This window comes from Sus scrofa, chromosome 4 (assembly GCF_054392235.1).
Source record: "Sus scrofa isolate SSC_HxYL_T2T_F1_AM1 chromosome 4, Sscrofa_HxYL_maternal_Yorkshire_Landrace_v2.0, whole genome shotgun sequence".
Taxonomy (NCBI): domain Eukaryota; kingdom Metazoa; phylum Chordata; class Mammalia; order Artiodactyla; family Suidae; genus Sus; species Sus scrofa.
Window position 1 is genome coordinate 12,610,065 of NC_139386.1, and position 27,317 is coordinate 12,637,381.

At 45.4% G+C, this 27,317-nt stretch overlaps 1 protein-coding gene across 2 annotated transcripts in view; it reads left to right on the plus strand.

Moving 5' to 3' along the window:
• LOC110260224 (uncharacterized) overlaps window positions 1-27,317 on the plus strand; it is a 173,714-nt gene that overhangs the window by 18,720 nt on the left and 127,677 nt on the right. The window contains exon 1 of one of the 2 annotated variants that reach the window (XR_014843361.1): window positions 20,589-20,701. The exons of the other annotated variant lie outside the window; for it this stretch is intronic. The gene's annotated coding sequence lies outside the window, so the exon portion shown is untranslated. Of the gene's footprint in view, window positions 1-20,588; window positions 20,702-27,317 lie in introns of those variants that run through there. 2 annotated transcript variants of the gene reach the window in all.

A 27,317-nucleotide genomic window follows, 5' to 3' on the forward strand; every position in this document is an offset into this window, starting at 1 on the left:
GGCCAGGGGCTGAATCAGAGCAGCAGCTGCCAGCCTACATCATAGCCACAGCAATTCAAGGTCCAAGCTGCATCTGTCACCTATACCACAGCTTGCAGCAATGCTGGATCCTTAACCCAGCAAGCAAGGCCAGGGATCAAACCTGCATCCTCATGGATCCTAGTTGTGTTCATTTCCACTGAGCCACAACGGGAACTCCAAACATATTTTTTTGAATTAGAGTTTTTGTATTCTTTGGATGAATACCCAGAAACAGAATAGCTGGATCATATTGTATTTCTTTTCCTATTTTTTGAGGAGTTATAACGTTTGCCACAGCGGCTGCACCAATTTACATTTCCACTGTCAATGTACAAGGGTTCTTCACTCAAATATATTTCCTTTCTGTTCTGGATACAGAGCTAGACCACATTTCCCAGGCTTCTTTACAATTAGGTGGGGCATGGGGTGGAATGACAGATGCCACTTCTAGGTCTGGCTCTTGCATATCCTTTCTGTCCCTCTGGCAGGAGTCTGAGGGTCCTGCAAGGGAGAGTGAGGCCCTAGAGAAGAGCAGAGGCTCAGAATGGAGGAGACTTAGTCCTGGAATAAGTACACTGGAGACCCCTGGGCCAATCACAAAGAAATGTGAAAAATCAACCTCGTGTGATGCCAGTGGTTCTCACTTGACAATCTCTGGGGTCGTTTATGGTGTTGCAAATGGGGGTAGGATGTACTACTGGCATCCAGTACGTAGCAGCTAGGGGACACAAGACAGTCCCCACAACTAAAACATCATATGAACACAAATGTTAGTAGTGTCACTGAGATTTTGCCAGTTGTTACAGAGAACAGCATTGTCACGCACCTGAACTAATACGCTGGTGAACTCTGATGGTCGGGTCATGATTTATTCATTCAACAAATTCTTGACATCTACTATGTGCCAGGCAACTCTCTGGACACCGGGATACAGCAGTGAACAAAACGGGCAAAAATCTTTGCTTTCATGTAAGCCACTGTCTACAGTGGAGACGGTCAAGCAGTAACAACACTCAAATAAAATATACAGTCTATCGATGACAATAACTGCTGTGATGACAATAAAATGGGATCTGGGGGAGGGATGACTACATGAAAGTATTACTATTTAATTTTTTTTTTTTTTTTTTTTGTCTTTCTGCCTTTTCTAGGGCTGCTCCTGTGGCACATGGAGGTTCCCAGGTTAGGGGTCAAATCGGAGCTGTAGCCACCAGCCTGCACCAGAGCCACAGCAACGCGGGATCCAAGCCGCGTGTGCGATCTACACCACAGCTCACGGTAACGCCAGATCCTTAACCCACTGAGCAAGGCCAGGGATCGAACCCGCAACCTCATGATTCCTAGTTGTTAACCACTGCACCACGACGGGAGCTCCTATTTAAATATTTTATTAAAACTTAGCTTCTGGTTGTAAGTCCCACATGGTGATGATAACACCAGCATCCATCTCTAGCCTGGTCCTTTTTCCCTAAACCTTAGGGTCACCTGACTGCTGCACAACCTTACCTGGAGGTACGTGGGCCCCTTGAACTCCACTTGTCCCACACTGAATGCAGAGTTTACATTTTGTCTTCTCCCTCAATTTGATTCTGATCGTCGAAATTAATGACAGAGTCACCATCCATCTAGTCCCCTAGTATAAGTCTGAGTTCCTCTCTCGCCTTTGTCATCCACCACCAAACTCTTGCTGAATTGACTTTGAAATATTTTTTTTTGAAGCTTTTCCCTCTTTTTCATCACAGCTCTCCTTCTGATCCTCCCTGTCCCTGCCTTAATCAGTCATTGTAGCCTATGAAATGATTTGGCTAAAAATAAAACTGAGGCTCAGAGAGAGTATGTCAATTGCCCAGGGACACACAGCCAGCAATGGCAGTGCAATGATTCAGTCCTGGCTGCTCATGTTCCGACATCTCAGTCTCATTCTTTGAAGATCTTGTCCAGAGGTCACGTGGGCATGGGGAGTGGGGGAGGGTGAAAATGCCCTTGCCCGCTCTCCCAGCCCCTGGCTATGCTGAGAGCTAGCATGTCACCCAATATCACTGCCACCTTTGGGAAAAGTCTGCCAAATCCACACCAGGTGGCAGCCTATGAGCCCCAACCCCTCATCTAACCCATCTACGATTGGGAGAAGAAATATGTGGAATCCATGAACAGGTACACCCCAGTTTATACTGTGGATGAGCAGAAGAGATTGTGTATTTCATAACACATTGTTAATTGCAAAATTCTCTGTGGACGCAAATAAAAACAGTGGGGCTCCCCATGTCCCAGGCTTCCTGTTTGTGTAAGGAGGGAATTCGGTGCAGTACAACCTTTTCTAGAGCCTCTCCCACACTAGGAGAAGCAGCATCTTAGCACCTTCTCCTCCTGTTGGGGGCAGCCTGCCTAAGGCACGCAGCTTCTCCACCTTCCACTCTTCAAGCTCACTGGGCCAGGCTCTGTCTGCCCTGGGGACACCCCAAATTTTCAGCTCAGCCAGGAGAGGTGGGAGTCGGCCTAACTCAGGGTGATAAGGCAGCACACCCTCTTGTAACTTGGTCGCTCTAAAACCCAAGTCTCCAATTAGATGTGTCAGTAACAAATCTCCATTGGAGGATGGTTTGCTCTCCGAGTCTTCTGTCTTATTTCTCCATTCATTCTGAACTTAGGAAAGGAAAACGCTTTCCCATCCCTCCCCAAGTAAATGATCGCGGTAGTAAATATCATTACGGATTCTAAGAAAGTTGATATTATTTCAGCAAGGATCCACTATGTACTAATCCCAGCTAGGAACTATTCTTGGCCTGAAGGTGTAAATGAGAACAAGACACAGCCCTTGCCCTCAGGGAGCTCACAGTCCAGCCTGGGATTGCTAGACAAAGAACTGGTCTTTTCCGAAGAATCTGTGATCATGATGGAGATAATAAGCTGTGAGCCTGGAGTGTGGGCACTTGGCCAGCCCGGAGGGGTTGGTGTCGAAAGTCTTAGGGTGTCATTGCTGGAGAAGATAGAACCTGATCCAAGACTTGAGGAGTTAATTATGCCAAGAAAGAGGGGAAGGATGCTCCAGGTGGAGGGCACAGGACGGGCAAAATATGCTGAGGATAAAGTTCAGACCAAGAGTGGGAACAAGGAGACTGGAGAGGGGGATGAGGCTCCGATTATGGAGGGCCTAGTATGTCACGGAAGAAGTTTGGACTTTTTAATTTTTTAAAATTATTTTATTTTATTTTTATTTTTGTCTTTTTGCCTTTTCTAGGGCCGCTCCCATGGTATATGGAGGTTCCCAGGCTAGGGGTCCAATCGGAGCTATAGCCACTGACCTAAGCCACCACAACTCGGGATCCGAGCCGCGTCTGCAAACTACACCACAGCTCACAGCAACGCCGGATCCTTAACCCACTGACCAAGGCCAGGGATCGAACCCGCAACCTCATTGTTCTTAGTCAGATTCGTTAACCACTGACCCAAGACGAGAACTCTAGTTTGGACTTTTTTAAAAAAAATTTTATGGCCTCACTCTTGGCATGCAGAAGTTCTCTGGCCAGGGATTGAATGGGAGCTGCAGGTGCAGAGATGCCTGATCCTCCAACCCACTGTGCCAGGCCAGGGATTGAACCCACACCTCTGCAGTGACCTGAGCCACCGCACTCAGGTTCTTAACCCGCCGCACCATGGCAGGAACCCCTAGAATTTTTTTTAAAATAGCAGGTGGGAGGTAGGTGATAGAAAGGCATTGAATACTTTTAAACCCACATGGGGAGAGTTCCCATTGTGGCTCAGTGGAAACGAATCTGACTAGTATCCTTGAGGATGCGGGTTCGATCCCTGGCCCTGCTCAGTGAGTTAAGGATCCGGTGTTGCCGTGAGCTGTGGTGTAGGTCACAGACATGGCTCAGATCCCGTGCTGCTGTGGCTATGGCATAGGCTGGTGGCTATAGCTCCAATTTGATCCCTAGCCTGGGAAACTCCATATGCTGTGGGTGCAGCCCTAAAAAGACAAAAAACAAACCAAAACCAAAACCAAAAAAAAAAAAAGAAAAGAAGACTCAAACCCCACATGGTTTGACTTCCCTGTGTGAATAGAGGATTTAGGGAGTCACGGAAGGCAAGTGTGGTGGCAGGGAGACCAGGACAGGTGTGCGGATTGAGTGAGTTAATTCAGGTCGAGGGCATGGAACAGTGCCTGGCACAACCATATGTATTGCTTACTATGTAAGAATTTGCTATTGTTGGTGTAATCCATCAGAATGGTCTAAGTCAAGAATCAGCCAAGCTTTTCTAGCTCGAACTAGGTAGCAAATTTGTTTACTTTTCATGCCATTAGGCTTGCCTGGTAATTACTCAGTTCTTTTGTTTCATCACAAGGGAGTTTTTGTTGTATTGTTATTTACATAGACAATATGCAAATAAGTCAGTGTGGCTGCATTCCAATAAACTTTATTTCTTTAAAAAATTTTTTAAATTTTTTTGTCTTTTTAGGGCCACACCTGCGGCATATGGAGGTTCCCAGCCTAGGGGTTGAATTGGAGCTGTAGCCGAAGCAAAGCCAGATCTGAGCTGCATCTATGACCTACACCACAGCTCAAGGCAATATCTATCAGGTCCTTAACCCACTGAGCAAGGCCAGGGATCAAACCTGCTTGCTCGTGGGTCTTAGTTGCATTCATTACCGCTGAGCCATAATGGGAACTCTATTTTTTTTTTTTATGGCCACACCCTTAGCATATGGAAGTTTCTGGCCCAGGGGTCGAATCTGAGCTGCAGCTGCAATCTACACTGTAGCTGCAGCAACGCTGGGTCCTTAATCCGCAATGCTGGGCTGGGGATCGAACCCATGCCTCTGCAGCGACTGGAGTTGCTGCAGAGGCAACACTGGCTCCTTAACCTGCAGTGCCATAGTAGGAACTCCACCCTTATTATTATTCTTAATTGGACAGTCTGGGTCACATGGGTTACCATTTGTGAGCCGCTGTCTCTTCACCTTTAACATGGGGATCAAAAGATCTGTTTCCTTGAGTAGCGAGGTTTTGCAGGAGTGACACAGTAATTCTGGCAATACATCCAGTTAATGATAGTTCTTATTACTGCTGGTCCTATATGGGTAAAATTTCAATCCATGTCTCCTTGGACACTAAGTTTGATTCTGCTGATCTGGTTGGTCAAGTGTGTTTATTTTCTCTTCTTTCACGCTGCCATTGACATGCATGGCTGAACACACCTTTATCTCGTTGTTGTGTCATGAAAAAGGCTAACCCTCCAGGCAAGTGGCCCTTTATGAGATGTCATATTGTACAATTCCTTTATGAGATTGTACCCCAATTTGCCACCCCCACTGGTATGCCTGGAGTTCTTATTCCTTGTGCTATGTATCACGTGCCCATTAAGCCAGTGTTTCCTGAGGCAATGTAGGGAAGCAAATGTTTAATCCATCAGGAGGTAGCAGCAGATGAGACATCTGATCACCTGGCATGGGAAGGGAATTTGAAGGAATGGGACATAGGACAGATACAGCTTCACGCTGGAAACTGGAATTGCCAGCGGAGTTACTAAACATAAAAATGGTTGTGAAATTTGGCAGAAGTGCTGACAAGCAAGAAGGTAAATTTTATTCTTATGGCAACTCTGTGATGGTTGTTAGTTCTATGTCAACTTGGCTGGACCATAAGACCCAGATACTTAGTTAAGCATTAGTGTAGGTGTTTCTATGAAGATAGTTTTTGGATGAGAGTGACGTTTAACTTGTTTGAGTAACTCAGATTACCTTCCATAATGTGGGTGGGCCTCATCCAATCAGTTGAAGGCTCCAATAGAAAAAGACTAGCCATTTTGAAGGAAGAAGGAATTCCACCTGCCTTTGGACTTGAACAGCACCTCTTCTCTGGGTCTCCAGCCTGCCAGCCAACTCTGCAGATTTTAAGTTTGCCATTTTCTACAATCACATGAGTCGATTCCTTAAATTTCCTTCTCTCATTCTCTCAATCTCTCTCCGTAGACATATCCTACTGCTTCTGTTTCTCTGAAGATCCCTGATGTACAACCCCAGGGAGGTGGTGTTAGCAGTTTGCTCCATTTTACAGATGAAGACACTGAGAGGCTTATGAACATGTCAGACTCCCTGGGAGGTGTGTGTGGGGGGTCGGTGACAGGACCCAAGACCAGGTAGTCCCAGCATCTACTGCTTCTGCCTCTCAGATTCTTTTTTTTTTTTTTTTTTTTTGTCTTTTTTAGGGCCATACCATAGCGACATATGGAGGTTCCTGGGTTAGGGGTCTAATCAGACTTGTAGCCGCTGGCAATGCCAGATCCGAGCTGCATCTGTGACCTACACCACAGCTCTCCACAACGCCGGATCCTTAACCCACTGAGCGAGGCCAGGGATTGAACCCGCAACCTCATGGTTCCTAGTTGGATTTGTTTCCACTGCGCCACAATGGGAACTCCTCTCAGATTCTTTTTAAGACAAGCTAAGTGTGGTATATAGTCATGAAAAGCCAGATTTTCAATGAACAATTAAATAACTAATAGTTTCAACTTGTGTCAACTAACAGCAAACACTTAAAGCCATGCTTTTCCATTGGTAATTTCAGCAGCGCCTCTGGGCAGTGAAATGAACACATAGGTCAGCACTGCCTTTCCCCAGCTGCCCCTCTGCTTGGCCTTCTATCCTGTTCTCTTTCTCTTCCCACCCTCTGACACTAAGACCCCTCTGGTTTCTCAACTCACATTCCTATCTTCCAGCTGCCACTGGCTGACACATTAGCCATAGCAGAGGCTCAGAAGGGTTGTTTCCAGCTAAATATACATATATATATATTTTTAGGGCCGCACCCACAGCATATGGAGGTTCCCAGGCTAGGGGTCGAATCAGAGCTGTAGCCGATGGTCTACACCACAGCCATGGCAATGTCGGATCCAAGCCATGTCTGTGACCTACACCACAGCTCATGGCAACACCGGATTCTTAACCCACTGAGCAAGGCCAGGGATCGAACCCACAACCTCATGGTTCCTAGTCGGATTCGTTTTCGCTGCGCCACAGTGGGAACTCCTCGTTGGTTTTTAATGTATTCTCATCTTGTCACACAGGTTACTGGCACTGTTTTTAAGCTTCTCTCTGTGTGTATGGTATGTGCACATATATGTGCGTGTGCGCAAGTGTGTATGTGTGGTGTGTGCATGCATGCCAAAGTGTGTGTATGCGCTCTTTTCCGAATACATCAGTCTTAACTTTTTGAGAGGAAACCCTTCAGGCTGACTCCAGATGGACCAGCATCAGGGAGAAAATAGCTCCGAAAGGGACCCAGGAAACACTGGGGAACTGCCGCAAAGTCAGATGTTCATGGTCGTATTGACTTGGGTCCCATTCCGTGTCTGAGGGTGGCAACCCTGACTACAGCAGGGGGTACTCCTTCCACACAGGGACCAAGCGGTCCTGACCGCCCGTGCAGTTACATGGTCTGGGCTCGCTCTTGCAGGGATGGTGCAGTAGGAAAATTGGGGATTTCGAAACTGAAAAGGTGCCTTAAATCCTTCTGAGATCCAAACAGCCTATCCACTAAATGAGAACGCACACAAATACCCTCTGCTCGGTGGGGGAAGAGCTAAAAGCTTGGTCCCAGAAGACCTGGGTTTGAATCTCTGCTTCTCTGTCTAATGATAGAGTGTTAGGAAAGTCCCCGAGTCTTTGTCTCAGTACCCTTATCTGAAAATAGGTGCGTAGCCATGTCTGAACATTCCATACCATATATTTGTTGTTGCTGTTTGGTTTTTTTTGTTTTTGCTTTTTTAGGGCCGTGCCTAAAAAGGCTGGCTGCCAGCCCATGCCACGGCCCCAGCAACAGCAATGCCAGATCCTAGCTGCATCTGTGACCTACACCACAGCTCATGGCAACTCCAATCCTAGACCCAATGAGTGAGGCCAGGGATCGAACCTGGATCCTCACGGATACTAGTCGGATTCATTTCTGTTGCACCACAGCAGGTACTCCACACATATTTATTTTATTCGATGAATATATGCTGTTGTTTGTAAAAGTCGAATAATATTGCTAGAGCTTCCACTTCAAAGAGCTTCCAGTGAGACACATGCATGTAGAAGTCTTTCCTCAGAGTCAAAATCTGATCACTTCTTCCCCCCTCACTTTTCTTCCTCCCTCCTTCACCCGTTTCTTGTCTTCCCTTCTTCTTTCTAACTCTCTACTCTGTCCTCCCTTCATTTCTCCAATCCCAGGCTCTTCTCAGGAAAAGGTAGGGGAGTCCAGGTAATCGTTGAGGGGTGTAATAATGTGGACAAGATAGTCATGTGTCATTCTTTCCCCTGCGATGTTTATAGCAGGTGAAATACAGTCAAAATGCATATCAAGATCAACCTTGGTATAGTGCAGGGAACTCTATGTAATACTCGGTAATGACCTATATGGGAAGAGAATCTGAAAAAGAATGGCTATATGTATATATATAACTGAATCACTTTGCCATGCACTTGAAATTAATGTGACATTGTAAGTCAACTGTGCTCCAATAGAAAATAAAAACACCACCACCAAGAAAATTAGCCTTAAAGGGGGAATAAGTCCACCCAAAATACAGTGGGTGGGAAGGATCTGGAAGATGGTGGAGCAGTGGGTGGATCTGATGGCGAGGGTGGGTTTGGAAGTGATGATGGGCCCAGAAGACCCTTAGACTCCACCAGCCTGGAGTGATCCCCAAAGTCTGAGAAAAGTAGACTTTTTATACTTTTGCTCTATAGTTCAGATAATACAGCTGGGTAGGGGGGCATGTAGGGTGAAACCTTAAAGTATGGTCTTTGTCAATGTGGCTTGGATTTCTCCACTCATCAGGAGTCCCTGAAGTGGTCACTCATGTTGTTCACTTATTATTATTATTATTTTTTTTGGTCTTTTTGCTATTTCTTGGGCCGCTCCTGCGGCATATGGAGATTCCCAGGCTAGGGGTCCAATCGGAGCTGTAGCCACCGGTCTATGCCAGAGCCACAGCAACACGGGGATCTGAGCCGCGTCTGCAACCTACACCACAGCTCACGGCAATGCCGGATCGTTAACCCACTGAGCAAGGGCAGGGATTGAACCCGCAACCTCATGGTTCCTAGTCGGATTCATTTCCACTGCGCCACGACGGGAACTCCATGTTGTTCACTTATTCCTTCAAGCCCTGGAAAATCCTCTCCCATGGGTGTGAGCTGAACCCGGTAACTTGCTTCTAATGTGCAGCGTGTGACAGGAGTGAGATGTCTTGAACAGGATGAGGTTATATAAGATGGTGATTACTGTCTGTTCTTTCCATTTTTTTATTAAAGTGTATTTGATTTACAGTGTTGTGCGGATTTCTGCTGTACAGCAAAGTGACCCAGTCACACATGATCATATACAACGTATATGTACATTCTCAGCCATCAGGGTCTACTCCAGGAGATTGGATATAGTTCCCTGTGCTATGCAGTAGGACCTCATTCCTTATCCATTCTAAATGTACTAGTTTGCACCTACTAACCCCAAATTTCCAGTCCATCCCACTCCTTCCTCCCCCTTGGCAACCACAAGTCTGTTATTAGTGTCTGCGAGTCTGTTTCTGTTTTGTAGATAGGTTCATTTGTGGCATATTTTAGATTCCACATATAAGTGTTCACTCATTTTTGACTGCCTTTTTTGGGGGGGGAGGGGGGAGGCTGCACACACAGCATACGGAAGTTCCCCAGCTGGGGGTTGAGGGTTGAACCTCTGCCACAGCAGCGACCCAAGCCACTGCAGTGACAATGCTGGTTCTTTCACCCACTGCACCACAAGGGAATCCCTTGGTTGCCTTTTAATGAGGGGAAGGACAAGCCTGACTAATTCTCCCCATTTTGGGGAAGGATGAGACTCTCAAACTTAGGCCCTTTCAGAACCTCTGGTGAGCAGCCTTCCCCCTTTGCTTTATAACTGGCCTCACTAGGTGAATTCCTGCAGGTCTGGTTTGAGGTCTTTCAAGTGAGACTCAGCTTCCCATCACTGTCTATGCTCCTCATCTGTGTCCCCAGTAACAAGCACTGGGCCTGTGTCAGTCATTGACCATTGAATATTTTTACAGCTAAATCTGTTGCCGGATGACAACTACTCTGGGCATTTGGGTCTTTGCTGATGATGCCCTGCTTATTGGCTCAAGGATCGATTTAGATTGAAAGGCGGAAAGCAAATAGTTCCACAGCTCCCACTGTGTGCCAAGTATTGTGGTAGACTCAATACACAGGTTATCCCATATATTCTTCAACATTAATCTACAACAAGGAATTATTGTTCTCATCTGTTACTAATGAGGAAATGGAGGCACAGAGTGGTTAAGACACTTTCTCCATGCTACACAGCAAAATTGAGATTTAGACTCATACTTCTCCCAAGATTTTAAACTCCTGCCATAAGTATCTCGGATATGCTAAGATCATTGACTTAAAAACCAGATAGTTAACACATAACCTACTTACTGTGGGTCAGGAAGTGGGGACCTGGAGAACAGTGAGTGGTTTGGAAGAAAAGCTGCAAGGGAGACAGGAGGAAGCGGGGGAAGGAACAATGATGTCAGAGAGATCCCCGGAACTGGCTCTGAAGGGTGTTTCTCACTGGGTTGAGGAACATGGGCTTTATCTTATAAGTGCTGGAGAACAACAGAAGGGTTTTATTTAAATGAAGAACAGGGAGTTCCCTGGTGGCTCAGTAGGTAAAGGACCCGGCATTGTCACTACTGTGGTTTGGGTCACTGCTGTGGTGCAGGTGTGATCCCTGGCTTGGGAACTTCCACATGCCATAGGTTTGGCCATCCCCCACCCCCTACCCCAACAAACAAACAAAAGATAAATGAAGGAAAGGATTGGACTTATATTTAGAGAGAGCATCCAGCAGCACTGTGGAGGATAGAGGCAGAAGGGCAGGGGGCTGGGGGCTAGGCAGGAAGTAGAAATAGCAGTTATAATGCCACTGAAAGAGAATAAAGATGATGGTGGTGACATGGCTTAAGGACTGGGCGTTTATGTGGCAGAAACTGTGCTAAATGTATTACATATGCTCACTCATTTAATATTCAGAACAGCTTTAGGAAGTGAATGCTTCTATTAGCATCGCTTTTCATATGGGGCCACAGAGGCACCAAGAGGTTAAATACTAATTGTTCCCATCATAAGAGAACAAGCCCTGAAGAGACGTGCTTCTTGCTCTGAATCTTACAGTTTTCAGTTGGTTGGATGGCAGAGCTAGGACTCGAGCTTATACATCCTGGATCCAAAGCTGACAGTCTTCCGCTATTCCGCCGTTTTTCTCCACCATGCCGGTTTTCTCATTTGCCAAATCACATTGGATCCTGGACCCTAAGGGGAGGAAGAAATCTTTGTGATCATGAAGGTCACCTTCCTGCCTCTCCACACCCCCATCCAGATGCTCATCACCTTCCTGTGCCATCTGTTTAAATATCTCCAGTGACCAGGGCTTGCGTCCTACCCAGATATCCCGGGACACCAGTGTTATAAGAATGTTTTACATTTTTGTTGAGCCCTGGTGAACATGGCTGACTGCTTTTGGTGCTTGCTCTGAGCCTCTGCTGGCCCTTCCTCCTCCAAACAGCACCTGAAGGCATGAGCTGTGGCTGCAAGGATAAACTGGAACAAAGTCCACCAGGGATTTCAAGGCGTGTTCTTTGCACGAGAATCATCACGAGATGGCCCGGCCTGTGCTAATTGGCTGCATTTGAACTATAACAACATTCAAACCCAGCAAGACAATTAAAGCTGAAAATGGTCAGCAGGGATTAAAAGGATTCAAAGGATAATTGCTTCATAACAAGCCACATTGCTCCAAGTAGCAGGAAGGATTGACAGAACTGGAATTAATTATATTGGAATACGTGTTTATTTTTATAGAGTCTTTAAAATCATTTGGATTTGGCCAAGTTGTGCCTTTCTCCAATCCACTGGGCCTTGGTTAACTGCCACCGATTTATCTGCCAAGTGCAATTACTGCCGTTCTTGGAAACTACGCAGGCACGAAAACATGCTTGCCATTTATCAGTGTGATCAATTCTTTTATTGCCTTTGTAATAATGATGCCTAAATTTGTACAGCGCTTGTAACGTTTACAGAATGCTTTACATATGTTATCTCAGTTTGTCTTCGCAACAACCCGATGAGATGGTTAAGGGCTGGAGTTCCCATTTGGAGATGATAAAACTAAGGCAGAGCAAAGTGAGCTGTACAGCCTGTTCACAGAAGCGCTCTGACTGGGGTGGGCAGTGCCTGCCTCTTTCCTGGTGTCTTTGTTCTTCTGGACTAGAAAAGAAAGCATTTTGTGTGCTAGGTGGGCAAGGCTGTGCACTGCCGTCAAGAAGGGGACAACTCATTGCTGGGGTTCAGGCAGAAGTTGAAACTTTCTCATGAATTGGCTGTTTGAACAGTACCAAGTGAAAAAGGTCCATGATCAGAAAGCAGAGGATGCTTATAGACGTGAAGTTGCTGTAATGAGACCGAAGGAATGAACCTTGGTTTAGAGTTTGAGTTTATGTTCTGCCTCTTCCCTCTCAAGCTTCTATATCTCGTTGTGTATCCTGTCATGTGACTGTTCCTCTCAACATCTTACTTTTCCCCTTTTGTACCATGGGACTAACAATGACCTTCACTGGTGTTCTGGTTAAGGTCAAATGAAACACAGCATGTGCTAGAGCCAGACAAACGTGGGACAGTTTTGTTGCTGACAGTTTTCTTTTCTTTTCTTTTTGGCTGCCTCTCAGCCTATGGGGTTCCCAGGTCAGGGATCGGATTGGAGCCTCGGTTTCAATCTATACTGTAGCTGTGGCAATGCCAGAGCCTTTAAACCACTGGGCTGGGGGCCAAATCTGCATCCCAGCGCTCCAGAGATGCCACCAATCCCATTGAGTGCCACCCTAGGAACTCTTGTTGCTGGCACTTTTCTGTCTGATATCCTTATGTTACTGACTGTGACATAATAAGCAAAAACAAACAAACCAACAAAACTGACCACTTTCGCAGCTTGTTTCTCCAAAGGCTTCACACTCTTCATTTTAAGGTGTGCCTTCATGAATGCTTTCCAATGATAAGAGAATGAGTTACTAGGATTTTGAAATGTATGAATAACAGGCAGGGAAAGTCTTTCCTAGATTCACAAGGTGAATCAACGGGCTTAAGTCAAACAGCACCAAGAGATGTGTGCTTTAGTTCTGACATGTATACCGTTTCCAGCTTTTGGTGACAGCCCTGCTCCTGCGGGCCTGCCCTGCTTTTTGTTCTGGGGCGGGAGTTTTCCAAAGGTCCGGAATGGAAAGGCATATGATAGGCACTCCTCGATTTTGCCGTTCAGGAAAAAACTGCCTGGGGGCCGCACCCTGTGGATTATTGTTCTCTGCATTGCGTGGCATGCGAAATAAATAGAAGTTAGCTTATCTCCCAGTAGGAGCTTAGACTCTAGTTGGGGAAAGAAGGTGGATATACTTGAAATACTTACAGAGCTTGCCTCGTCCCAGGAATGAGCCTGGGTCTGCTCTACGTACTCTCTCTTTTCATCCTGCTGGTGCTCTTATCCCCATTCTGCAGTCTAGGAAACTGAGGTTTGGAGAGGTTCAGAGCCTTTCCAAAGACAACTCAATCTGTCTGCCTCTCAAGACGCCACGCCTACCCTCTTGCTAGTCATGCTGCTAAACCCCGTGAGTCAGGTCCTGGGCCAGCCCTGAATCTGGGACCATGGTCTATAAACTATCACCAAGTGAAGCACAAATGAATAGATTGCTTGCAAAAGAATTTATCATAAGGGAAAGCGGTGAGGTCACAGGGATGGATAATGGTGACTTCTGGGGTCCATCTGACCTGAGTTTGAATCTTGGACCTGTTGCATATGACCAGAAAATCCCTGAGCTTCCTTTCTTGGAACTTATTCTCCACATCTCTGTAAAGGAGGGAGAATGATCTTATGTTAAGCAAGGTAATCTTTGGAAATCACCCAGCACTGGAGATTGGCTGATATGTGCTTCTTCATCTTGCCTCCCATGTAATAGCTACACAACTGCTTCCTCTGGCCATAAGCAACCCCCCCTTCTCACCCCCACCATGTTCATCGCAGGTTCCCTCATCCACGCTCTTTTTGTCGCTGTCAGACAAAAGCTGTCCTGCTCACCTGCTTTGAATCACCTGCTGGCTTCTGGTTCTCTTCTCTGACCCCTGGTGTGTTCTTGGTCTCAGGGAGATGGTGCACACCCATCCTCCCCCACAGTCACTGAATGCATCCGGTTCCCAATCTTGACAGTAGCCCTTAGAACATGTGTTTGAATTCCCTGGATCAGGACTCAGAGAAATCAGAATGTCAACGGAAGCTCCTGGAGCCCGGCTCCAGATTGCAGACACAGGATGCTATGGCTGTCAGAACGGAAGTTCGTCCTTAAACTGAGCTGACACTTGGGAGCGTGGCAGCGAGTTGGAGAGCTCAGATCTGGCCTCCAGTGCCTGGGTTCAGAACCACCTGTGAACAGATGGGGACCTTGTTTCCAAAAGTTTTCCTGATGCAAGTGAAGCTCCGCATGCATATGCTTGGGTACCTGGAGAGAGTGGCTCTGGGCATGTGCATCACGGAGAGGAATTGCCAAACTTCAAGTTGACTAAATGCTGCCAAATGCTCTTTCTTCGTGACTCATCTTCTCAGTATTGTCTGGCTTTTAAAGCTCTGCAGCTCTGATGATGTGAAATGCCATCTCATTATTGTTTACATTTGCATTTCTCAGTGTAAATTGGTGCAGCCACTATGGGAAAAAGTGTGGACGTTCCTCAAAAAACTAGAAATAGAACCACCATATGATCCAGCAATTCCATTCCTGGGTATGTAAACACTAATTCAAAAAGATATATGCACCCTGATATTCATAGCAGCATTACTTGCAATAGCCAAGATGTGGAAGGAACCTAAGTATCTATCAACAGATGAATGGATATAAGAAGTTCCCACTGTGGCTCAGTAGGTTAAGAACCCGACTAGTATCCATGAGGCTGTGGGTTTGACCCTGGCCTCGCTCAGTGTGTTAAGAATCTGGCATTGCTGCGAGCCGTGGTGTATGTAGGTTGCAGATGTGGCTTGCTTGGATCTGGTGTTGCTGTGGCTGTGGTGTAGGCTGGCAGCTGCAGCTCCAATTCCACCTCCAGCCTGGGAACTTTCACATGCCCCAGGTGCAGTCCCCAAAATGTAAAACAAACAAAAAACCCAGATGAATGGTTAAAGAAGAGGTGGTGTGTGTGGGTGTGTGTGTATACATATATATATATTATACATATATATTAATTGGGAATATTACTTTGTCATACAAAGAATATGTATTCTAGATTGTATAGGGTCTGTTGACTATGTACATTGCAATTTTTTTTTCTAATCTATGCATTATCTTTTCATGTGGTTTATGGTATCTGTGTAAAAAAAATGTTTTATTTTATGGAGTCAAACTTCCCATCTTTATAATTTAAATTTTTGGGATTCTTACCACTCGTCTATACATTAGTAATAATGGGGAATCAGGCAGTAGGAGGAGGAGGAGTAAGTGGAGGCTGATACAGAGGAAAATTTGACATTTATTTTGCACAGTTCTGGGAGCTCTAAGTCCAAGATCAAGTTGCTGGCAAGTTTGCTGCCTGGCTAGTAGACGGCTGCCTTCTCACCACGTACTTACACAGTGTGGGGTAGGCTTAGTGGGAGAGAGAAAGAGGGTGGCGGGGGTGCGGAGAGAGAGAAAGGAAGCTCTGGGCTCTCTTCCTTTTTTTATAAGGGCACCAATCCCATCACAAGGGCCCCACCCTCATGACCTCATCTACACAAAATCACATTCCAAAGGCCTCACCTCCAAACACTGTCACGTTGGGGCTTAAGGCTTCCACCTGTGAATTTTAGGGGATACAACCATCCCGTCTGTAACAAATGAGGGTCTCTGTACCCCACACCCAGTTCCCAGCAAAGGTAACATCCTACACAGTTAAAATACACGATCAAAACCAGGAAGCTGACATTGGTTCAATCTGCAGAGTTTATTTGGATTTCACTAGTTTTACCTGCCTTCCTGTGTGTGTGTGTGTATGCAGTTCTATGTTATTGTATCACATATATAGATTCATTTAATCACTGCCACTGCTGAGATACAAAGCCGCTCTGTCACCATAAGACTTCCTGGTCCTACCCATATCTAGTCTGTGATTTTCATTTTGAAGCATCTTAAAGACATGGACCAATAAACCTGTTTTCTGCTTCTCTGGAGGACTTCAAAAGGGTGACTTTCAGTCTAACAAAGTTTTAATATGTGTGCAATACACAAAACAGACCCAGCATACACTCTGGACTCCAGCATCTCTGAGTTTGAGATGCAGCACAGCTCCTTACCCTTGGGGTCACCTTGAGTCACCTCTCCAAGTCCTATTGCTAAGAGCAAGGGTGACAGACTTGTGAAGGTGCGTGCGTGGCACGGTGGGACAGGGGCCAGTAAGTGCCTCGTGAGCAGGGTTACTATAACCAAGGTTTCTCTTTTGGCACCAATCTCATTACCCTGATTTCCTTCCACACAACAGCAATCACAGTTGTTCTGGTCCCTCTCACTGTCCCAGCTGCCTGCCGGAGCCTCTGATTTGGGAAGCTTTCTCTCACTTTTGTCTTCCTCCTCCGCTTTGCTCCCCCGGCAGGAGTGATAACTGGCAGAGGCTTTCTAAGCTCATTAGCTAAGTTCTCACACCTCCCTCCCCTTCGTGTTTCAAACGTTCCCATTTCATCTGCAGTTTGCCAGGGAAGCTGTTGGCCTTTGCTGTCTGGCTGGGTAAATCTTCCCCAGGCCAGCGCCGACGTGCTGGGCGCCCTTTTAGAAGAGCACCCCTGCTCCCCGGCCCTCCCCCGCATCCGAGCAGGGAGGGCTGAGCTGGAGAGAGTTAAGAGCATCCTTGGGGGGGGGAGGGGGGAGGGAGGGGAGAAGCAGCTATTCTGGGAAACAAACACTCCAGGCGTCTCATTAGCATAATCTCAGGAATTAATGGCTTGATTGATGGTCCACATTTCCCCACAGTTTTCTATAAATGATAATGTATTAAAACGAGATGAAGGAAAGAAAACATGACACGACATATATTATTTAGGTGTTTGCAAAGAGGCTGACACACAAACACACACGATTTATCAACAGTCATTTTTTTTTTTTTGCACGGTGTTCTGAGCCCCAAGCCTCCAAGATGTGGAATTAATTTCATAGCAGGTGATTCTAGACTATTTCACATGGGCCATCTGTCGCTTCTTCATCTACCTTTCTGCTGTTACAATAATTAATCATTTCAGAGACTGGCTTGGCCTCGGAGAGTCCAAGAGTGGAGAGAACTGGCGTATGTGTTTTGAAGCGGTGTGTTCCTGTGAGGCAGGCGTGTTCAAATATTTTCCTCGTGCAATTTCCCTGCCCACACCGGTGGGTCAACAGCTGGGGTGGGGGGTGCTTCAGAGTGTATTAGATTGCTATTGTTAAAACTGTTCATAATCTTTCTTTGGAGTAGAAGAATCCAGGTTCAGAGAGGTTACTTAAATTTCTAGGGTCACACAGCTAGTCGGAGAGAACAGTGACCGGAACCCAGGTCCCTCAATTTTTCATGCCTTTGTCCTTCTGGTCCTTGGTCTGAAATGATTCTTCCCTGGAAGGAAGTAAATCTCACAAGAAACAAGAAGATCGCCCTCAAAACCTAGAGGTAGCTCAGCCTAGGACATTGGGGTCACACCCCAATTAAATGCTGCCAACCGATGATTTAATCATTCCAGAAATCAAAATATAGCCTCGCTCTAAGGTGGAATTAATGCGAGAGACATGAGGTCTTTGAACAAATGCAAGTCAGTCTTCCTCGCCTGATGTAACAGTGGGAGAAAGAAAACCCCAGGCCACTTCCTTGATGGAGATGCATTTGCTTACCAACATTGATTGATTGATTAACACCACAAATATTTATTATGTTTATTTTAAATTGTCTTCTTTTGGGCCACGTCTGCAGCAGCATGGACCAGCATGAAGTTCCTGGGCCAGGGGTGGAACGCTAGCTGCCGCGGGGACAAAGCCAGATCCTTAGCCAGCAGAGCCACCAGGGAACTCCTACACAAATATTTATTTATTGGCAAGTTATTGATTGGCAGGCTCTAGGCTAGATGCTGGAGGCACAGTGGTGAAGTCTCTACCCTCAGGGTCCTGCTATGTCAGTGGAGATGCATAAACTGGAGAATTAAACAAGTGTACGTTGCATTAAGTGCTCCAACAGAAACATATTTAGGGCATGCCTGGTGGCATTTTTCCCTATGAGCCTGGGGGCCTTCGGATGGGGAAGATGCATTTGAAATTGGACCCTGATGAGGGGGAGCTGATGGGTGACAAATAGGAGGGGAAGTGGAAACCGATGCACAATGGCCCTGGGCTGAGGCAGAAAGGGAGTCAGGGAATGCGGGACTGGTTGCGAACGGGTTAGGAGAGATAAGTGGGAGGCAGAGTATTCAAGGTCTTCTCCGTGGGTGGTTTTATTATCCCCATTTCATAGATGAGGAAACTGAGGTGCAGAGAATGAGTATAACTTAGAGAAGACCACACAACAGTAAGTGGAGGTAGCTGGACTTCTAACCTAGGTCCATCTGACTCCAGAGTCCAGGCTCTGAGCCCAAGACTGGCAAACTGGGTCCTACAGATCAAGTCCAGTATCCTGCTTGTTTTCTGTAATCAAAGCCTTACGGGAACACAGCCACATCCACTCGTTTCTATATCGTCAATGGCCACTTTCCCAGAGCAACAGCACAACTGAGGAGTTGCCCCAGACACCGTATGGGCTGTAGAGACTGAAATATTCACCATCCTGGAGTTCCTGTTGTGGCTCAGCAGGTTAAGAACCCGACATGGTATCCATGAGGATACAGGTTTGATCCCTGGCCTCGCTCAGTTGGTTAAGGATCCAGTGCTGCTGCAAGCTGCAGCGTAGGTTGCAGATGCAGCTCAGATCTAGTGTGGCTGTGGCTGTGGCTGTGGCTGTGGCCTCAGCTGCAGCTCCAATTCGACCCCTTAGCCAGGGAACTTCCATATGTCACAGGCGCAGCCATAAAAAGAAGGAAAAAAAAAAATTCACCGTCTACTTCTTGAGAGAAAGTTTGCTGACTTTCGCACTAGACTGTAGCCCTGACAGGGGAGGGGACCATGTCTCCGTTGCTCCTTTGTTTCCCCAAAGTCACCCCGTGAGTGCCTCGTATTAGCCAGGACCCAATAAGCATCTGCTGAATGAATGAAGAATGGGAGGTGGTACTTGGAACCCACAAATCAAGGGGCCAGAGATTGGGTGGACAGGATTCGCGTGAGATAAATGCTGGCGCAGGCATACAGGCTCTGCTTGGCTGCGCCAGGTGGACCAGCTTGGCCCAAAGAGAGGGACAAGATGTTAGAAACATCAAGTTGGAGAGACCTTCCCGGGGGTCTACTGAGAAGAGCCTTGAACGCTACCATCGTCAAGTGCAGAGACCTTTAAGCGGCTGAGTTAGCAGTCACAGAGGCTCTGGAAGAGACCTGCTTTGCCAAGACGAAGATTGTAATTGGTTATTGATGTCCTATTTGTATGCTAATGTTGCTCAATAAAGGAGCTAAACCATAATTAACGCTTCGGCTTCCTCTTTAAAAAAAACCCCCTCCCACTGAAAGGTCAATGGATTTCTTATAATAAATTATTAAATAATGGGAGACACAGGAAGTTAAGTTTCTGAGCTATCATCTTTTCAGTTTATGAACTATCATTTTTCCAAAGCACTGGCAATGTTTACAGTTTGTTTGGCCATTTTCCTGCCAGCTTCAGAAATTTTTGGAGTCAGAGTTGGTGTCGAGTGGAAAAATATATTGTTTGCGAGACTTCATCTCTTCAGATATCAAGTCAGTGTTACCTCTGTGATCTGACTTCTCATCTCTTTGTGTCGTTGTTAAGTTAAACAGCACCTTGGCAGGCGTTAGGCTGTATGGAAACCATGATGAAATACGCTCTAATGCAGGTTAGATTTATCTGGTAACGACAAACACGTACCACGAATCCGACTAGGAACCATGAGGTTGGGGGATCTTTTGTGGATAAAATTCTTACTTCTGTCCTGAAAATTCTGCCAGAGGGAAGACCTTCCTGACAGGGATGGACTAGGATAGTTGCACAGGTAGTTGTAGGAGTCCCAGTAAGGGACTATAGATAGAGAGGGAAACCTAGGGAATTTGGGGAGATTGCTCAAGAGAGCCATCAGAACCAGGCAGGATTGCTTGACTGGTGGAAGCACGAGATATGCCTCAGGTCATTGGGTGGGGGATGGGGTGAGGTCTGCATTCAGGTTCCGGCCAAGTTGAAGGACTGCCCTTCTGCTGATTTGAATAAGCACCTGGACCGTCCTAGTTCGACCTTGTAGGATCAAATACTCTCTTACCAGATACCAAGGAGGAGCTATTACTGGAAGAAAGAGGAAGAGGTGGTTCCACCCCCACGCCACGTGGATTATAACTGTAGCCCACCTCATCCTGGGCAGAGCCTCCGTGCCTGCCCTCTTGCCTCTCTCAGAAGCATTTTATCTTAGTGAATCTATTTCTTGCCTATCACTTGTCTCTCACTGAAATCCTTCTGCGCTGAGGCACAAAGAACCTGAACCTCCGTAAGTCCAGACGCTGGGTGAGTGATTCTAATTTAAAAACTGTGGGTTCAGGAGTTTCCGTTGTGGCGCAGCTGAAACAAATCCGACTAGGAACCATGAGGTTGGGGGTTCAATCCCTGGCCTCACTCAGTGGGTTAAGGATCCAGTGTTGCTGTGAGTTGTGGTGTAGGTCATAGATGTGGCTTGGATCTGGTGTGGCTGTGGCTGTGGCTGTGGCGTAGGCTGGAAGCTGTAGCTCTGATTAGACCCCTAGCCTGGGAACCTCCATATGTTGCAGGTGTGGCTCTAAAAGAAAAAAAACAAAAACCAAAAAACATAAAACCCCCCTGTAGGTTCAAATCCCAATCTGGGTTTTGGCCAGGTTCGAGTCCTGGCACATGGGTTCAAGTCCCCATCTGGGTTCTGGCAAGGTTCAAGTCATTAATGGCTGTCAGTTTCATTACTTTCAAGGAATAGACGGGACAAAGGGATGCCTATGAACTTGGGCTCTAGGGTCTGGGTTTGAATTTCTGCTTCACCTTTTAGTATCTGTAAACTTTGGACCTAGCTCTTTTGCGCTTCATTTTACTCAGCAGAAAATAGAAACATGAGTGATATTTCTTGCATAGAAATGTGATGACTAAGAAATTGTACATGAAATGCCCCATATAGTCTCTGGAACACAGTACCGTTAAGCATGATTATAAGTCTCTTAGGCTTAAAATGCTCAAGGGCAATGGCCCACAATGAGGCTAAATGAGTTAGTAAATCGGTCAGCTTTAACCCTTCTCTTCAGACATCAGTGGATTCATTGATAGTTTAGCCTTAGATTTTATGCTAAAAGAGTGTAAGCTGAGATCATCCTGGAGGTCAAAGAATTAACAATTCTAGGTGAGACATCAACTCAAAGCCAAGTGAGGGTATTATTGCATAGAGATCGATTGTTTGTTTATTGGGCACTTACTATGGATCAGGGACCAGGTAGAGTACTGGTGACATAGAAATGAATCAAAAGAACAGTGCTCACTATCTAGAGGGGTCTGTAGACGAGAATTTCAGTAAGGGCTTGTACTGTCAATGTTAGAAATGTTTCTCTAAGAAATGAATTAAGACCTGATCTTTGCATTTTAGTCCTGGTTCTACTAATGATAGGACTTCAGCAAATTTCTGGACTTAATTTCCTCATTTTATTTTTAATTAATTAATTTATTTATTTATTTTGGCCATGCCTACAGCAGGCAGAAGTTTCTGGACCAGACATGGAACTCAAGCCACAGCAGGGACAACATACATACCTTAACTGAAGTTCATAGTTTACATAAGGTTTCGTTCAGTCTTTGTATTGTACATCCTATGGCTTTGACAAATGAATGACATGTAGCCGTTACTGTATTATCAAACAGAACAATTTCGCTGCCACCCAAAATCCTATGTGCTCTACCTAATCATTCCTTCCTCCCTCTCCCTGAGCTCCTGGCAACTCCGCTGATTTTTTTTTCCTTTTTGTGGCCGCACCTGCAGCATATGGAAGTTCCCAGGCCTGGGATCGAACCTGAGACACAGCAGCCACCCAAGCCTATGCAGTCCCAATGCCATATCCTTAACATGCTGCATCACCAGGGACTCTTGTCCCTCCATTTTTTTGCTTCATTTTTTCAAAGCAAATTCTACACATTGTATTTACATGATTTGTAATGCCTGCCTCCTATTGTGTATTATGTAAAGTGGATTATGCTCCTACATTTTTTCCACTGTTCAATAATCAATAATTCCACAGCGGATCTCTTTGAGCCTAACTCATGTTGATGTTTGATGAAGGCTAAAATCTGAAACCTTTCTCTTCCTCTCACAAGATCTAATACAATAAGAGAGAGATGCTAGGGTCAGATGGATAGAGAAGAAGACCTCAGCCGAATGGATTTCCTAAAATATTTTCCCCTGAGTTGAACTTCACATCTCTGCTTGCTAAATGGAAAATGAAACAGACCTCCTCGAAAGCATCGTGGAGGAAAGGAGTCCAACAGACACGAGGAGGCTCTTGTTAGACGTCCTCTCCCCAATGCACCCATCATCTGAGTCTTCCTCTCCCATTTGGGACAGCACAAGAGAGGGGAGGATTCTGACTCTTCCACAGTGTAAGCTTCCCTCCATAAGAAGAAACCAGAGGACTGGGGGATAAATGGACCCCCTTACAAATATTTTGGACTAATCCCACGGGAGAGTCGAGTCAAAGAGGGAAGGCAGTTTTATGGCATGGTGGCCGAATGGCTTTCCCAAAGGCCTATACCTCTGTGTTCTCCTACCAACCATGAATGAAGCTGCCCCAATTTTAAACTGGCCAAATTGCCTGCATACCTGGGCAAGTGTACTTAGCATCATTGTATTTCCATAATAAGGCCACTGAGCAGCAATTATTAGAGCTTGACAAACCTGACCACGCAAATTGGGTGTTTGCTTTGTTATACAGAGAGTCGTGGGGCAGTCTGAACTGAATCAGGTACCAGTGGGAAAGCATGAAATTACTGACTTTGTTTAAATCTAACGGCAATTTATCTGTAAGAACATTCCTGAAAGGTGACATTTGTCTTAGTGAGTTTCCCATTCATTTCCAGAGCTGGAGTTCATCAGTCATGCAGCTCAAGTGCACGATACATGCAGATGAATATTTATTATCGATGATGGAGTACCCTTCGGGCAACATAATACACTCCATTCACTTGAAAAGGGAATTCAAACAGATCCATGATAGACTGCTTGTGCAACTGGAGGGGGTTTTCACCTCCCTTCAGGAGAGATGGGTGGAGAATCCGCCATTTTGGTGAAAGGAGACTCACCTTGGTTGGCATCGATATGTAAACTGGTTTTAAAACATTCCGACTGATTAAATTCAATTAAATGAATTTTATTTGGAAAATGGTTGCTATCTCAAAGACAATTTATTAATAGTGGATGGAAAAGCCATTTATATGCCTGAATTCAACCAAGAGATTTGAAGCGTATTGGTTGTTTTGAATGCCACCCCCTGTTTGAATCTGCTTGAGTTCATCTGTGAGGATACAGATTTGGCCTGATTTGCAGAGTTTCTATGCACTAGAAAAAGGATCCTAAAATAAAGCACACATTTCTAACATTGATCTGACACTTGAGGTTAAGTGCTTCTTTCTTAGGAAACGTAAGATCAAAGACAATGAAAAGACAGGAAAAAAATATACTCTGAGCATCCTTTTTTCTTTTTAATTTAGAAGCCACTCCTCTTCCCTGGAGAGCTGAGCAGAAAAATTACTAGAAAAATAGCTTCCTTGTGCCCATTAAGCTGTCTTTTGTTTTCTTTTGATGACCGATGGGAATCTTGTTCATTAAAATTGTATGGAAGCCTTCTCCTTTCCCACTGTTTATTTACACATAAAAAATAGATGATTTCAAAGATTCGAACATCATGCTTGCTAAGGCTGCTGCAAACCTCTGTGCAAACAGTCATCTCTGTTTGCAGAACCATCTGAAGTTTCCTGAAATATACAATGGTGTATTCAAGTGGGTATATTTGTGGAGGTGTGGACAAGGCTGGGTATGTGAGGAAAACCAGGGTTACAACAAACCTTCCTTGTCTCGTTCGAACAAAAACCAATCACCTTACCTTCCCAGACTCTGGACACATGCCTTTCCCATTATGAGCTGAATGGAAGTTACAGGAGTCACAGTGAGTTTGGGGAGACTGAAACCAAAAGTACGGCCATTGAGGAAGATTAAACTCAACTTGACCTCCAAGGCTGATGGACAAATGATGATTGGAAGGAGAGTATGCATATCTAAATTGCATTCTATCTCTACTGCCGTCTAACGACATTACTAAAATTGCTGTTTGATAATTCATCAAAGTGAAAATGTGTCCACTTATCTCTGGCTATAAAAACAAGCATTGATTCACTCTCTCGGTGTGGCTATTGCCAAATTATCCCGGGCAGATGGTCAGACCATCGAATTGGCTTTAGGTCCAAATCACATCTTTCCTCTCCCTCTTGATATTTCCTCTTCTCTTCCTGTCTCCCCAGCGAGTATTTATTGTGCTCCTGCTGTGTGTTTAACAAGGTCTTTTTTTTTTTTTTTTGGCTATATCCTTTGCTTCCTGGTGATCTTGGCCAAGTCACTTGATATCTTGGAGCCTTGATTTCTCCTCTGTAAGAGGAGAATACAATCTGCCTTGCTTGACTCACATTGCTGTTGAGAAGCATACATGTTAAAGCATTTTTAGGCAGGAAAACACTGTAGAAACAGGAAGATTCAGGACCCGGCTGGGCTATAGTATTCATCTGTGTATTCACAGAGCACTCACAATGTACTAAGCAATGGGTTGGATTCAAGGGATGTGAAGATGAATCAAACACACTCCCGGTGATTGATACTGTTTTAGACCAATGAGGAAGGTAGAGGTATAATGTAGAAAAGGCGAGATGGAAAGAAGGTCCCACACAGGCAAACATTCTTCTGTCAAGGTGCAGAGCTTAAGATGGTGAAGAGCAACCAGAGGGGTGTCTTTTGCCTTCTGAGCATTGCTGTGTTTGTCTAGATCCCACTTCTAAAATCTGAGACTCCGTGTTCCTTATGACCTGGGTCAGCCCAGGCGAGGCCTGCCTAATTGATAGATGCTGTTGCTGTTATGGCATCATCACGTGGCTGCTGGTGAGGAATAGAGGTGAAATGGGGAGAAGATGACAAATGGTGTGGACACGAGAATGACGCGGGAGGGCATTTTTCCATTTGTCCTTTTGCTGGTGATTTGGTACACTTTTGATGAATCACAAGAGCTGATGCGCCGTGTTCAGATGATGGACTTAGCTGGTCCCTGGGAAAGAGAGGCATCTTCCACAGCTTCTCAGATTTCACAGCTGGCGCTCTCCTTGGCCCAAGACACAGGTCCTTAATTGTATAATGACCAAGAGCAGAGTCAAATGGACTGGCTTTGAATCTCACTATCTGTACATTCTAGAGCAAGTTGCTTAAACTCTTTAAGCCTCAATTTCCTTATTTGGTAAATGGGGTTGCTAAGAACAGCAATCTCATGGGGTCACTGGTAGACAATAGACTTTGAAGGGCTTAGCACGCGGCTCTGCCCTAAGTAAACACAAGTTTGATAAATTGTCTTTTGGATCTTGACAGAATTAGCAGGGAAGGGAAAGAAAAATGGCCACATCTCTTGAATACCACTTTCTTCTTTCAAAGGGAGAAAGGCCCCCTTTCTTTCTCTCTTTCCTTCTTCCTTCCTTCCTTCCTTCCTCCCTCTCTCTCTTTCTCTCTTTCTTTCTTTCCTCCTTTCCTTTCCTTCTTCCCTTCTTTCTTTCCTTCTGCCTGCCTGTCTTTTTTGCAAGACGGCAGTCATAGAGGTAACCCAGCTATTTGCCAGCTGCTGCAAATGAAATTTCCCTGCAGGTGCTTTTCTGCGATCTTCCCAGCAAGTGTTTCTGTGCTGTACTTCCCAGCTTGTGTTGTCCACAAGGCCCTCATTGCAGCCGGGTATGTTGTGCTATGCTGCAGTAACAAGTAACCCCCACATATCAGTGGTTTATGGCAGCACAGTTTTATTTCTTACTCATGCTTCTTGTCTGCTGGGAATTGGCAAGGATGCTCCTATCGTCATTCAGGGACCCAGCTGATAGAAGTTCCATGGATTTGATTCCATGAACACCAAGGTAGGAAAAGGGAAGTTGGTAAATCTTGTACTGGCTTTTAAAGCTTTTCCCATAAGGTGCACAGATTACTCTTGCTCTCAGTTCCCTGGACAGAGAGGGGAAGGACAATCCCATCATGTACCTGGAATGGGTAGAGAACTGAAACATTTGGTGAACTGTGACGATAATTCCTAGGGCCCCCAACAGCTATTTTCCCTTCTTCTTTGGTAACAGAACCTTTATTTTATTAAGATGGCAGTGTACCAAGCCATAGGGGAAAATCACCATTGCTCTAATGTAATCACAGCAATTTCATTTCTCTTTTTGAGTGGTAGGTCTAGACTAAAGGTGAGCATATGACCCAGTTCTGATTAGTACCTTGCTTATGGGCTTCAGGGAAATAAGTCCCTCTCTTTGTTAAAAGGAAAAAAATGGCATAATGAAAGCTTCTTTTTTTTCCTTCTCTCTCCTTCCAGCCTGGGTTACTATTATGCAAGGTTGTGATATTTAGAGCTGTGGCAGCCATTCTGTAACCATGAAGGAAAGCCCAAGAAAACTGCAAAGATGCTGACCTAGTGTAATGACATTACTCTGCTGATAAACCAAATGTGGAATGACTTACCTGCTGACTTCTGTTGTGTGAGATAATTAAATCTTTATATTATTTAAGCCCCATATGTCAAGACTCTGAACCTATAGCCAACCTAGCTGAATCTCATTCTAACTAGTAGCCTATATCAGTGTTTCCTAAACCTGCCTAATCATAAGAGGCATTTGTTAAAAAGAGATTTCCCAGGCCCCTCCCTAGGAGATTTGCAGTAAATAGGTTGAGGGTGGAGCCCAGGAACCAGTATTTTAAATAAGTGTCTAAGGTATTTCTTATGATTGTACAAGTCTGAAAAACACTCTCAGGTAATATCTAAAGTCCACCCCCTCCAATGTTTTAATTGGTGAAGATGATTGTTTATTTATGAATATATATAGGTGTGTG